The following is a 13,908-nucleotide window of genomic DNA, read 5'->3' as shown; positions in this document are numbered from 1 at the left end:
TGTTTGGGCCCCTTCGTGGGCACCTCTTCACTGCCCCTGCAGGCCCTTCCACCTGGAAAGCCTGGCACCCCATCTGTATCGCCAGCCCCCTCGGCCCTCAGCTCCCTGCCCCAGGGCCCCTCTGCAGAGGACTTGCCACAGCTCACGGTCTGTGGCCTGTGTGTGCGCACGCTCACGTGTGCATGCGTGTGAGGCTCGCTGACCAGCGTGGGGTTTACTCGGAGGCCCCGTGCCGCCCTCACCTCAGCTCCAGGCCGTCCAGCAGAGCTGGACGACACCTGCCCTTCCACAGCTTCCTATTCCTGCAAGACTTCCTTGATAACACGTTTTTTTGTTTGTTTTAGATAAACTTTACTCTTTAGAGCAGTCTTAGGTTCACAGAAGAGTTGACTGGAAAGTACAGAGAGTTCCCATACCTTCCCCCACCCCGCCCCGCACACAGCCTCCCCCGTTGTCAGCATCCCCACCAAATGGTGCGTCTGTTACAGTCGATGAGCCTGCACGGATGCGTCGTCATCACCCTGAGTCCACAGGTTACATGGGGCTCACTCTTGGTGGTGTGCGTCCCACGGGTTTAGACAAACGTGTGATGACGCTTACCCACCACTGTAGTATCGTGCAGACTAGTTTGCTCTAGAAATCTGTGCCCCACCTGTGCATCCCTCCCGTCTTCCCACCCCTGGCAGCCACTGATCTTTTTACTGTCTCCATAGTTGTGCCTTTTCCGGGATGTCATATGGTTGGAATCATATAGTATGAAGCCTTTCAGATTGGCTTCTTTCACTTAGTCTATACATTTAAGTTTCCTGCGTGCCTTTTCTTGACTTGATAGCTCATTTCTTTCTAATGTTGTAATGACACACCATTGTCTGAATGGACGACAGTTTATCCATGCGCCTACTGAGTAACGTCTTGGTTGCTTCCAAGTTTTGGCAATTATGAAAAAAGCGGATGTAAACACACGTGTGCAGGTTTTTGTGTGGGCGTAAGTTTGTAGCTCCTTTGGGTGAATACCCAGGAGCACAGCTGCTGAATTGCATGGTGAGAGTGTGTTTAGTTTGCAAGAGACCACCAGTCAGTCTTCCCCAGTGGCTGCACCATTTTGCATTCCCACCAGCAGTGAACGAGGACTTCGCGTCCTCCCCAGCACTGGGTGTTGTCAGGGTGTGGGATTTTGGCCACACTAATAGGTGCTGAGTGGTAGCTTACTTGATTTTCCCTCTCCTAATGATGTTATGACATGGAGCATCTTTTCATATACTTGTTTGCCATCTGTATATCTTCTTTGATGAAGTGTCTTTCCAGATCTTTTGATCTGTTTGAAAATCTGTTCATTTTCTTTTTGTTACGTTTTGAGAATTGTTTGTATGTTTTGGGTAACAGCCTTTTCTCAGATATCTCTTCTGCAATTGTTTTTCTCAGCCCGTGGCTTGTCTTCTCATTCTCTTGACTGTGTCTTTGTAGAGCAGAAGTGTTTGAGGTTTTTTTTTCTTTTGGCCGCACCGTGTGGCATGCGGGATCTTAGTTCCCCGACCAGGAATTGAACCTGGGCCCTCAGCAGTGAAAACGCAGGGTCCTAACCACTGGGCCGCCAGGGAATTCCCGGAAATGTTCAGTTTTAATGAAGTCCAGCTTATCAGTTCTTTCTTTCATGGATCATGCCTTTGGTGTTACATCTAAAAAGGCATCACCATATCCAGGCTCACCTAGGGTTTCTCTAATGTTCTAGAAGTTTTATGGTTTTGCATTTTATGTTTATGCCTGTGATCCATTTTGGGTTAATTTCTGTGAGGAGTGTAAAGTCTCTGTCCAGATTCATTGCTTCGCATGTGGCATCCAGTTGTTCCAACACCTTTCGTTATCTTTGCTCCATTGCATTGCCTTTGCTGTTTTGTCAAAGATCAGTTGATTTATGTGGGTCTGTTTACGTGGGTCTATTTCTGGCCTCTATTCTGTTGCATTGATCTAGTTCTCTGTTCTGTTACCCATCCTACACTGTCTTGATTACTGTAGCTTTGTAGTAAGTCTTGAAGTCAAGTTGTTCTCCTTCCGTATTGTGTTGTACATTAACCTTGTGTCCTGCGACCTTGCTGTAATTGCTTCTTTGTTCCCAGGAGGCTTTTTGTTGATTCTTGTCATCTGTGAATAAGGACACTTTTATGTTTTCCTTCTCCATCTGAATAACTTTTATTTCTTTTTCTTTTTCTTTTTTTTTTTTTTGCGGTATGCTGGCCTCTCACTGTTGTGGCCTCTCCTGTTGCGGAGCACAGGCTCCGGACGCGCAGGCTCAGCGGCCATGGCTCACGGGCCCAGCCGCTCCGCGGCATGTGGGATCTTCCCAGATGGGGGCACGAACCCGTGTCTCCTGCACCGGCAGGCGGACTCTCAACCACTGCGCCACCAGGGAAGCCCTCTTTGTCTGGTTTTGATATTAGAGTGACACTGGGCCTCATAGAATGAGTTAGCAAGTATTCCTTCTGCTTCTGTCTTCTGGAAGAGATTGTAGAGAATTGGTATAATTTTTTCTCTAAATGTTTGGTAGAATTCACCACTGAACCTATCTGGGATTGGTACTTTCTGTTTTGGAAGATTATTTAGTAATTGATTCAATTCCTTTAATAGATAAAGGTCTATTCAGATTGTCTGTTTCTTTTTACGTAGTTTTGGCGGGTGTGTCTTTCAAGGAATTGCTCAATTTTATCAAGGTTAATTTGTGAGTATAGATTGTTCATAGTATTCCTTTATTATCTTTTTAATGTTTATGGGATCTGTAGTGATGTTTCCTCTTTCATTTCTCATATTAGTAATTTGCATCTTTTTTGTTTTCTTTTTAGTTAGCTTGGCTAGAGGCTTATCAATATTACTCATTTTTCCAAAGAAGAACCAGCTTTTGGTCTCATTTGTTTTTCTCTATTAACTTAACTGTTTTCAATTTCACTGATTTCTGCTCTGATTTTTATTATTTCTTTTCTTCTGCTTGCTTTGGATTTATAATTTGCTTTTCTTTTTTTAGTTTCCTAAGGTAGAAGCTTAGATGATTAATTTTAGATCTTTCTTCTTTTCTAATATATGTATTCAATGCTATAAATTTCCCTCTGAGCACTGCTTTAGCTACAGCCCACAAATTTTAAGTTGTATTCTCATTTTCACTTAGTTCAAAATATTTTTAAGTTTCTCTTGAGATTTCTTCTTTGATCCATGTATTATTTAGAAGTGTGTTGTTTAATTTCCAAGTATTTAGGGCTTTTCCAGCTGTCTTTGCAGTTTAATTTCACTGTGGTCTAAGAGTATGATTTTTATTCTTTTAAATTGGTTGAGATCTGTCTTTCGGCCCAGAATGTGGTCTGCCTTTGTGAATGTTCCATGTGAGCTTGAGAAGAATGTGTGTCCTGCTGTTGTTGATTGAAGTAGTCTATAAACGACAGTTATATCCTGATGATTGATGGCGGTGGTTAGCTCAACTGTGCCCTTACTGGTCCTCTGCCTGCTGGATATGACCATTTCTGAGACAGGGGTGTCAAAGTCTTCAACTATCTATTTCTCCTTGCAGTTTTATCACTTTTTGCCTTATGTTGTCTGATGCTCTGTTGTAAGGTGCACACATGTTCAGGATCGTTAAGTCCTCTTGGAGAGCTGACCCTTTATCGTTGTGTAGCACCCCTCACTGTCCCTGATCGCTCTCCTTGCTTTGAAGTCTGCTCTGTCTGAAATTAATACAGCTAATCCTGCTTTCTTTGGGTTAGTATTCACATGGTAAATCTTTCTCCATCCATTAATTTTAATCTATATGTGTCTTTATATTTAAAGTGGGGTTTTTGTAGGCTACATGTAGTTGGGTCTGACCGTCTCTGTGTTTTAATGGCTGTATTTTGGCCATTGTATCTACCACACTTGTTACTGTTTCCTGCTCATGGCCTTTGGTCTTTGTTCCTGTTTAGTCTTCTGCTCTTCTTCCACCTTGTATGGTTCTCACTGAGCATTCTACATGATTCCAGTTTCCCTCTTTCCACAGCATATATCAGTTTTACTTCTTTTTTACTTGTTTCGGTAACTGCTTTAGAGTTTGCGGTAGGTTTACACCTCTTCTGCGTCTACTTTCAGATAGCCCTGTGCCGTCTCCTGGGTGGAGCATCCCCACTCCCGCCCCCGCCCTTGGTCCAGGGCTGCCCTCCACTTCGCTTGTCCGTGAGCCACAATCACTGGTCACATTGTTGCTGTTATTCTTTTGAACGAACTGCCATCTGTTAGCTCTGCCGAGAAAAAGGAAAATAAAATTTCAGTTCCGCAGGGTGTAGGGTTCTAGGTGGGTTTTTTCCCCAGTGTTTCACTCGACTCTGTCCTTGCTTCCGTGGTCTCTGAGGAGCCATCACATGTAATTCTTGTCTTTGCTCCTCTGCAGGTAGGTGAGGTGCTCTGTTCTCTGGCTGCTTCCGGGATTTTTCCTTTATCTTGCTTTTCTGCACTTTGACTGTGATGTGCCTCGTTCTAGGTTCTTGGCATGATGTCACCTTTAACCTGTGCTGCGACAGGGGTGAGATTTAGCCCCTGGGCCCCGCACCCAAGTCAGGCGGACGGTTCTGGAATTGGCCCTGGCCTTGGGCCAGCGTTGCCGCATGCTGGGTACCTTTGCAGGAGGTGGGGTGCAGTGTTGGAAGCTCTGTCTGTTCTGTTGTGTTTTTTTAAATATGTATTTATTTACTCATTTATTTGGTTGCACCGGGTCTTAGTTGCGGCAGGCAGGCTCCTTAGTTGCGGCACGCGGGCTCTTTAGTTGTGGCACACGAACTCTTAGTTGCAGCGTGCATGTGGGATCTAGTTCCCTGACCAGGGATTGAACCCGGGCCCCCTGCATTGGGAGCGTAGTGCCACCAGGGAAGTCCCGCTCTGTCTGTTCCTGACAGACCTGGAAACACTCCTGTGAGAAAGGAGTGGGTGGGTGCTGGGGGAGGGGCACGCTGGCTTTGGAGAGCTGCCACGGCTGCCTTGGTGAGGGGCGGGTGGCAGGCGGGTACCGTGTGTGCCCAGTCCTTTAGCCCCGCCCGGGCCCAGAGCCGGGCCTCGGAGGTGAGGGGCATGACGCCTGTGGTTCCGCGCTCGGTGGTGGGCTGCGGTGTCTGCACGGCATGCCTTTGTAACTGCAAGTCTGGCAGCTGCTCGGACAGTGACTGTAGGCGTGAGCGGCCCTGGGGGAGACCAGCCCGCATTGCCCGCTTGCAGAACCATGATCGGTGAAAGGATGGTTGTCTTAAGCCACTAGGTTTCCGTGGCGGTTTGTCACACAGCAAGAGATAACTGGTACACACATCCCGTAGGCTGGGCTAGAGGCCCGTGCAGCAGGCTGCCCACGCTCAGCTCCCCTGACGTGAGGTCTGTCCCCTGGCCCGTCTCCCCACAGACGGGGCTGTTGCTCACACGGAGTCTGAGCCCCCGGCACAGGGCCTGGGTCAGGAATGCGCTGAGCCAGGGTCTGTGGCGTGAGCGAGCGGCTTGAATACCCCACGGCTCCCACAGCTGCCCCACAGGCGCCTTCCCCAACCTGACGAGGCAGCAGGGGTGGGATCTGGAATGGTCTGTGCCAAATGTCAGCAGGTCCCCAGACACCTGTACATCGGATGGGCGGTCAAAGGGAAGGCTGGGGCACGGCCCGTCTGTGGCTGGGGTGCAACAGAGGCCGCGCACCTCTGTGGTCCACAAAGGGACAGATCGTCTGTGACTTTGGTGAGCACCACACCTGCCCAGGTGGGGCTCGGGCCTATCCTGCCTGCGTGGTTGACCCTACTCACCAGAGTCTGCCCCTGCCGCCGGCTGTACCATATGCGTGCCCTCCAGGCGGGGCTCTGAGGGTCAGGAGGAGGGGCCTCACGGGGCAGAGGGCCCTGCAGCCAGGTTGCTGGGCGAGTCCCCAGTGAAGGGAGTAGTGAGGGACTTCGGAGGGTCACAGATGTGGTGAAAATGCAAAGCCACTGTCCATCCAAGAGACAAGTAGAGTGGTTTCACTCTAGAAGGAAGAAATACCTGAGGTGGTGTGTGTGCTCGGGGCTCATCCACGTGTGGACAGGGGCTGCCGGGGTGGGCGCCAGGTGTTTCTAGAACAGGTGTCCCCAGTGAGGCAGGCCCAGCTCCCCGGATGCCCATGCAGGTGGCCACAGGCTCTGCAGTCAGGTCCGGCGGCCCCATGCGAGTCCTCTGGGGACTGAGGTCAGATGTTTGGATATCCAGGAGGGAGACGGGTTTCCCAGGTAGACGTTTGGCACAAGCTTGAGTGGTGGAGGACGTCGGGCGCTCAGTGATCCGCTGGTGCCGCCGGAGGAAGACCGGCGCCGTGAGCGCACGAGCCCCGTGGCCACCAGCAGCATCGCCCCGGCGCCCAGGGCGCCGCTGGGCAAAGCCTGGACCCTGATGCCTCCTCCCGCGTGACCTCAGGCAGGTCGCGTGACCGCTGAGGCCGCAGAGAGATGGAGGTGACACTGCCTGCTCACGGGGGCTTGAGAGGACTTGGTGTGTGGGGGGGGTGGGGTGTGGTTGGTATGTAGGTGTACATGTGTTGGAGTGTGTGTGTGTGCACATGTATGCACGTGTGTATAGGTGCGTATGTCCGGGTGGGGGCACATATGGGTAGGTGTGTGTGGATGTTGGCACATGCATGCATGTAGGTGTGTGTGCACACGTGTTATGCGTGGGCACGAATGTGTGCACATATGTCAGCGTCTAGGGCAAAGCCAGGGAGATGCCAGCCTGTAGGCATTGCAGAAACGGTAGTTACTTTTTATCTCACAGCATAAGTTACCTTCTTAGGAAGCCACTACAGCCACAAGAAAAACAATCACCGTTCAGTCATTCGAGCGCCTGGTCCTGGTGGCCAAGTGCAGCAGAACCCTGTGTGGGGAGCAGGGTGGGGGAGGGGTGTCACTTCTGACCTCAGGACCCAGCTTTCCCTGTTACTGTGACAGCAGCAGTCCAGAGCCCCACCCCCGCCTCTCCCCTGCTCAGAAGGGCTTTCGCGGCTCCTGGAGACCCTGGCTAGGCTGGTCCCCACCTCTCTGCCTGGAGGGGAGGGGGACTCGGGGGGCTGGCTGTGCTGAAACCACAAGCGTCCTGACCCCCCAAGGGGTGGAGGCTGCTTTTAAAGGTGAGAATCGGTGATCTACTCCTCCGTGATGGGCCCTGGCCCAGCCCCCAGGGGCCCTTGAAGGCGCGGGCCCAGCCTCCTGCCTCCAGACTGTGGGCCATGGGGCCTCGAGGTACCCAGTTTGGAGCTCCGGCGCTGATCCCTGCCCATCGTTTCCCACACGGGGACAGCGGTCCGCCCTGGCCTTTCTGGTCTGCGCTCCAGCCGCTTGGATCTCGTGTCTCCGCTGCCTGCCCCTCCCGCAATGTGCAGCCTTACTTCTGGCTCCAGAAGGGTATTCCCGCTGGGGGCCAAGGCCCAGGGACACAGTGGGGGACTTGGGAAGAATTTATGGAATTCAGATATCATAACCTGTGGCTTCTTTTAAAAAATGTTCTCTTTAATATTTTCTGTCTCATTTTCATGCTTCCCTGCACTTCCTGGTTTGGGCTGAGGTCAGATAGCAGAAGTACTAAAATACACCAAGTGTCTCTTGGTGCTCGGATCCGGCCCCGAACAGGAAGTTCTGTGAGACTTCTCGCCGGAAGGCTCCGCGTCCACTGTGGGCTCTGTGCGTGTGACCTGGGGTCCTACAGGGACACTGGGCTCTCAGCCCAAGGGGCCCATCCCTGGCTTGGGGACGACACCAGTACCTTAGAGGAATCAAAGGGGAAGTTTGGAAGCCACTCATCTCTGGCCGTCGTAACAGACATCACGGATGGGGCGGCTTACACAACAGAAGTTCACGCTCACAGTTGAGGCTGGATGTCTGAGATCAGGTCGTCAACAGGGTCCCTCTGTGGCCTCCCTCCTGGGCATGCTGTGGCCGTCCCCTCCCTGTGTCCCCATGCGGTCATCCCTCTGTGCGTCTGTGTCCCGACCTTCCCTTTGCATAAGGACACCAGTCAGGTGGAATTGCACCCACCCCAGTGACCTCATTGTAACTTAGTCACCTCTTTAAAGGCGTAATCTCCAAAAGCGGTCACATTCTGAGGTGCTGGGGGCCAGGCTCCAACAGGTGGATTTAGGGCACACACGTCAGCCCGTACGACCGTCTTCATTTGCTTGTTTGTTTATTTATTTTTGGCTGTGTTGGGTCTTCGTTGCTGCGCGCGGGCTTTCTCTAGTTGCGGTGAGCGGGGGCTACTCTTCGTTCGTGGCTTCTCTTGCTGCGGAGCACGGTCTCTAGGCGTGCGGGCTTCAGTAGTTGTGGTACGTGGGTTCAGTAGTTGTGGAGCGCGGGCTCTAGAGCGCGGTCTTAGTAGTTGTCACACACAGGCTTAGTTGCTCTGCAGCATGTGGGATCTTCCCAGACCAGGGATTGAACCCTGGTCCCCTGCATTGGCAGGCGGATTCTTAACCACTGTGCCACCAGGGAAGCCCCCAGACCGTCTTTTTTAAGAAGTCAGTCCAGGGCTGAAGGTGCGGCCGTTGAGCACCTCGGGTCAGGCAGTGCCCCTCTAACAGCAGAGCTCGTTCTGGATCGGTCTCTGAATGAGGCTGCCATTTGGGACCCTCCTGACAGGCTCGTGGGGCCCCTGCCTGAAGCCGGCCCTGGCACAGCCCAGGACGCAGGGCACAAAGGCTCCAGCTCCCCGGCCCCCGGGCTTTCGTGGGGAAAAATCCCTTTACAGGGATTGTTGTTGTTTATAATTGTTACCACTTTAGCTGTTTAGAAGCGTACGGTTCAGTGGTGACAAGGACAGTCCCAGTGCCGTGCGGCCCCCAGAGTCAGTTCCGGGCCCCCAGACGCCACCCGGCAGCCGCCTGCCTGCCTGCCCGCCCGCCTGGAGGACTCGTCCACTCCGGGTGGACGTGGGTTTTGGATCCTGGAACACCCTCCTGAGCAGGTTCTCAGAGAAGAAATTAAGAAAGAGGCTGCCTGGGTGTCGGGTCCCAGCTCTGCCCGACCGGTGGGGCCTCAGCGTTCTGCCTCTCCCCGCTGGTCCGAGAGCACGGCAGCGGGGCCCTGGCTCGGAGCGGTGCTGCCTGATGCCCGTTTTGTCCCCAGAGCCCACTCTCTCGTGGCCGCCCCCCCGCCCAGGGCTGGGACATGACCCCGCGGTGCCCACAGGGGTTTCCTCTTCTCAGCCGGGGCTCCCACTGGCTGCCCTAGGCCACCTCCAGAAGCCACCTGAGACATGGCGGCCGAGGGATTTCTGGAGGAGGGGCGCACAGGTGGGCAGACAGATGGGGAGGCCATTATGGCAGGTCTGAGGTCATCACTGGCTCCCCGGGCCCTGGAGGGGCCTCGAGCCCCAGCTGACAAGGTGCGCGGGGCTTCCTTACCCCAGCCCCGTCCATCAGGGACACGGGTTCCCAGATGCCTCCGCCCAGACGGGAGCCCAGGTGGGTGGGTGTCTGGGGGCACGAAAGGACGGAGGAGCCGGGAGGGGGTCTGGGAGAGCGCCACCCCTCCAGCAGCCCTGGGCCTGTGCTGTCCCTGGGTGGGACCTACCTGGTCCTCTCACCCGCTGGCCCCTCCTGCAGGGCGGGGCCAGCACTCAGTCTGGAGCTGTGTCGGCTGACGGCCAGCGTCACGGCCCCGGCTTGGTCTGGAGGAGGAAGTTGGTCTCGGGAGCCCGTTGGGGATTTTGAAGGGGGATTTCCGTCCAGGCACCAGCCTTTATGGAGGTGCTAGATGGCTCCGGACGGTCAGCCCCTTTTTATTTTTTTATTTAGCTGTGCCTGCTCTTAGTTGCAGCTCGTGGGATCTTCGCTGCCACGTGTAGGATCCTTGGTTGCAGCCTGCGGCATCTAATTCCCTGACCAGGGCTCAAACCCAGGCTCCCTGCGTTGGGAGCGTGGAATCCTAGCCGCTAGACCGCCAGGGAAGTCCCCAGGTCAGTCCCTTATCAAGTGAGTCACCTTAGAGCTTAGAGTCACGGCTGCAGCATCTCAGGTCCCGTGCTGTGCCTGAGGGGCGGGGGGGTGCTCTTTCCAGGCTCCTGAAGGAGGACAGAAGGCAAGGCCTCCCTGGCCCAGCTCCCCAGCCCCTCCAGCAGGCAGATGCCCGTCTGTTGTTCATTTTATGTGTCAGCTACGCCTTGGGGCGCCCAGATTAAACAGGGTTTCTGGGCACGTCGGAGGGGGCGTTCGCCCTCTTCCCCAGCGGTCACAGCCAAGCCAGACAACAGGAAACCAAAGCAAACACGAGGACCCCGTGGAGCCTCCAGCCTGGACTCGGCGACCCCTCGCTGGCCAAGTCTCAGGATGCCAGGGCTCGCGGCACGGTCCTGATGAGGGGCTTGCCCGACGCCCCACGGTCACAGTGGGCGGCTGTTGTCCCCCTTGGGCCTCCCGGGAGGCTGAGCCGGGTGAAGGGGGTCTTCGAGCTGTGAGGGCGAGGTGGGTGCCTGTCCGGAGGTGGTGGCTGTGCCGCCCTTTGCCCAGATGGACACGGAGGCGGTGGTCACTGTGGACAGGCCCTTAATTAACCTGGTCGCGATAGGGAAGAGCCCAGTCACGACACCAGCGTGGGAAGCCGAGGGAGGGCCGTCCAGGGGCTCTCCCGACAGCTGAGCTGCCCACACCGTCTGGTTCAACCACGTTGTTACCGTCGGGGGTGCCCGAAGCAGCCTCGTCGTGTTCAGTGTCTTTCGTGCGTGTACACTTGAGTGCACGACACAGCCTGGTTGACAAGCCCTGTGCTCTCGTGGCCTTTCTGACATTCCTGCCGGGACGTGGGGACTTTTGGACGGCCCCGTGGTGCTTTCTCAAGGGGCGTTGACATAAAACTCCCTCCCCCGCCCCATTATTATAACTGACATTGGGGTGGTTTAGAATTTTCCTGATTAAAATAATGTTGGGAAGGACGTTTGGCCTCTGAGGCTTTTTCCTCAGGGTATTTTCTCGGAACCGGGGTTGCGGGATCGTGGGTATGAACGTTTCACAGGCAAGCTGCGGGGTGGAGAGGTTCCCACGTGAGGGCTGCTCGTCGGAGGACGTTTCCAACGTGATGGGCCAGGACCGGGCCTGCCGGGGTCCTGGGGTCCTGGGGGGCTGGGCATCCTCAGACTGGGCAGGAAGCCCGCCAGGCCTTCCGTGGGGCTTCTGCAGAGGTGCCCTTCTCCTGGGAGCCCCCGCGCCAGGCCGTTGTGTCGTGGCCATGGCCAGTGGCTTGCGCCGGGAGTCCCCGTGGCACGTTTCCTCTCCAGTCCCACGGCCTGGGTGGGTGGCGCACGGGGGTCGCTGCCTCTCAGGTGGGGCCCCTTTCTTTGTACTGGTCTAAGAGGAGCCAGGTTATGAACACGCCAACTCGACGTTGTCTGCACGTGTGGGTGGGTGGCGGGCCAGTAAGTGAAGGCGACACTTGCAGGCAGGAGCAGAGGGCAGGCGGGGGCGCTTGGGACCCAGGCCAGGTCCCGCCTCGCAGGCCTCCAGCCCCGTCACCGTGTTTGTCGTGGCCTACCATCACCCCCAGCTCCAGGCAGGCCAGAGCAGGCTCGGGGCTCCGCGCCCCGGGCCCCGGCCCTCAGGGTCCCCTCCTCCCGTGAGCCTTTCTCCTGGAAGCTTCGGCCAATCGTGGTGCCTCCCCACCGCCCATCCCCCTTCGCCGTGTCTCCCAGCCCCACCCGCTCTCCTCTCCTGGGTGCCCTTGCCTCGTGCCCACCCCCATCCAGCCTCAGCCTCTGTCCAGGGACAGATGTGTTCCTTCCTCTTCACACTGCGACCAACAGCCTGGAGCTGGACAAACCAGCCAGGCTCCTCTGTGCCCCCCACTGGGACCCCCCCCCCCCACCTTGCGCTTCCGAGTCCGTCCCTGCCCAGTCCAGTCGTAGCAGGAATCCTGCAGGGTCTGTTTGGCATCTGGGGAGAACCCCGCCCTCTGTAGGTGGCGCATCTCCCCTCCCCCGCCATCCCCCAAGGTGTCCTGTCCACTCGGGGGTCTCTGAGCAGCAAACCCCCTCTGTCTCCACGGTACTCGGGCTGAGCCGTGGTCCTGAGTGACTTCCTTCCCATGTTAACAAGCGTCGGAAGGCTTTCTCCCTCTGGGTCATAAATCACAACTGGCCCCCGACCCCGAGTCCTCTTCCAGGCGTCTGTCCCGAGCCCAGCAGCTGGCACTGTGAGCTGGTTTGGTTCCCATGTCACATCCGAGGACTTCCTGGAGCCCCAGGGTTGGGGTGAGGACGAGGGATAGCCTGGCTGGAGGGCACGCAGTGAGGGGAAGCCCCGGGATGCTGGGCCAGCCCGGGACGGCCAGGTCCACAGCGCACCCCCTTTGGGGGCGTGGGTGTGGTGTCCAGCACCCATCCTGGCAGGTGGCCCTTCCTGTGCAGGAAAACGCAGGTTAAACGGAGCTGAACAGGCGTCTTTATTGGAGAACGTCTCAGGCCCTATGCGTGCTTCCCAGGGACGCGCCTCGCAGGGTCGTGGGCCCCGCCGACCCTCTTCTTTGCCCATATCTTGCTCCAGTCGTGTTCATGGAGACCTGCCCCGGGGAACTCTGTCCTGGGAACTGAACTAAAAGTGTTGGCATCCCGAACGGCTGGCCCCCCCACCCCTCAGCTGTGGGCTCGCTGGGGGGTGCTCTCCGACCCTCAGTCCCCCAAAGGTGCTGGGCCAGCAGACACGTCTGCCCCACAGCTGGGCACAGTCCAGATGCGGCTGCTTTTCTGTGGAAGGAATATGTTCATCCCAGATCCTGTAGAGGGTTGAACTGTGGCCCCCCTCCAAAAGATATGTCCACCTGGACCCCATTTTGGAAGTAGGGTCTTTGCAAAGGTGATTAAATTAAGGACCTTGTGATGAGATGGTCCTGATTACTGGGGTCAGCCCTGAATCCAGTGACAGGCGTCCCTATAAGAAGTGCATGGGGAGAGGAGGAGGTTGTGTAACGACAGAGGCTGGACGGGAGTGATGTGGCCACAAGCCAAGGACGCCTGGGGCCACCGGGAGCCGGAGGAGGGGCTGGAGCAGCTTCTCCCTGAGTCTCCAGAGGGAACCAACCCTGCAGACACCTTGGTTTTGGACTTCCGGCCTCCTGAATGTGAGGGGATGAATTTCTGTTGCCTGAAGCCACCAAGGGTGTGGTCATTGGTTACAGCACCTCTAGGGAACCGATAGGACACTGAATGGAGACCCAAACCCCCAGGCCCGCTCAGATGAGACGTGGCCACTTCTTCACTAAGCAGCGGATCCCAGATGCTGTTGAGCACAGAGTCCCTGGAATCTTCCTGAAAAGCAGACTGACTCAGTGACCGGGTGGCCGAGACTGGGTTTCCCACTGGTTCCGGTGTCTCCGTGCTGGTGGGCTCTGGGCCACGAGTGGCCGGGAAGGAAACCATTTGTTACAGAACCTCTGACACAACTGGGAGCTTCCCAGAGTGCCCTGGGGGACCCGCCCTCACGGCCCTGCTTGGATTGGCCGGGGCCTGGGCTGGGCAGCAGGGTGTTCAAAGCTCCCCGGGGCCCCCTGTGTACAGCCAGGCTGGGAACCCCGTGCGCGGCAGCCCCAGTCGTGACGCTGAGGATGGCGGGTGCCCACCTGCACCTGGAGGCCAGTGTCCCCGCAGGAGCTGCCTGCATTTGAGGGGGGGCGGGGGGGTCCTGACACATTCTAGAACCAGCCAAAGGGATGTGACTCAGCGGAACACAGCCAGGGCACAGGAAGGTCAGGGCCTGACCCTGAAGCCAGAGACCCAGGTCAGGGAGGGAGCTGGGTGCCCGCGGGCAGCTCCCTGGTCGGCTCCGTCTCCCAGAGTCCACAGGGTCTACCAGGTCCTAGGACAGGCAAGGCCTGAGGCAGGGGCGGGGCCGCCGCATGGGGGCCTGTCGCCATCAGTCGGGGTTTGCAG

Source organism: Monodon monoceros, unplaced genomic scaffold (assembly GCF_005190385.1).
Source record: "Monodon monoceros isolate NGI ecotype Baffin Bay Population unplaced genomic scaffold, NGI_Narwhal_1 Super_Scaffold_11, whole genome shotgun sequence".
NCBI lineage: Eukaryota > Metazoa > Chordata > Mammalia > Artiodactyla > Monodontidae > Monodon > Monodon monoceros.
Note: the sequence above shows the minus strand (reverse complement) of the source record.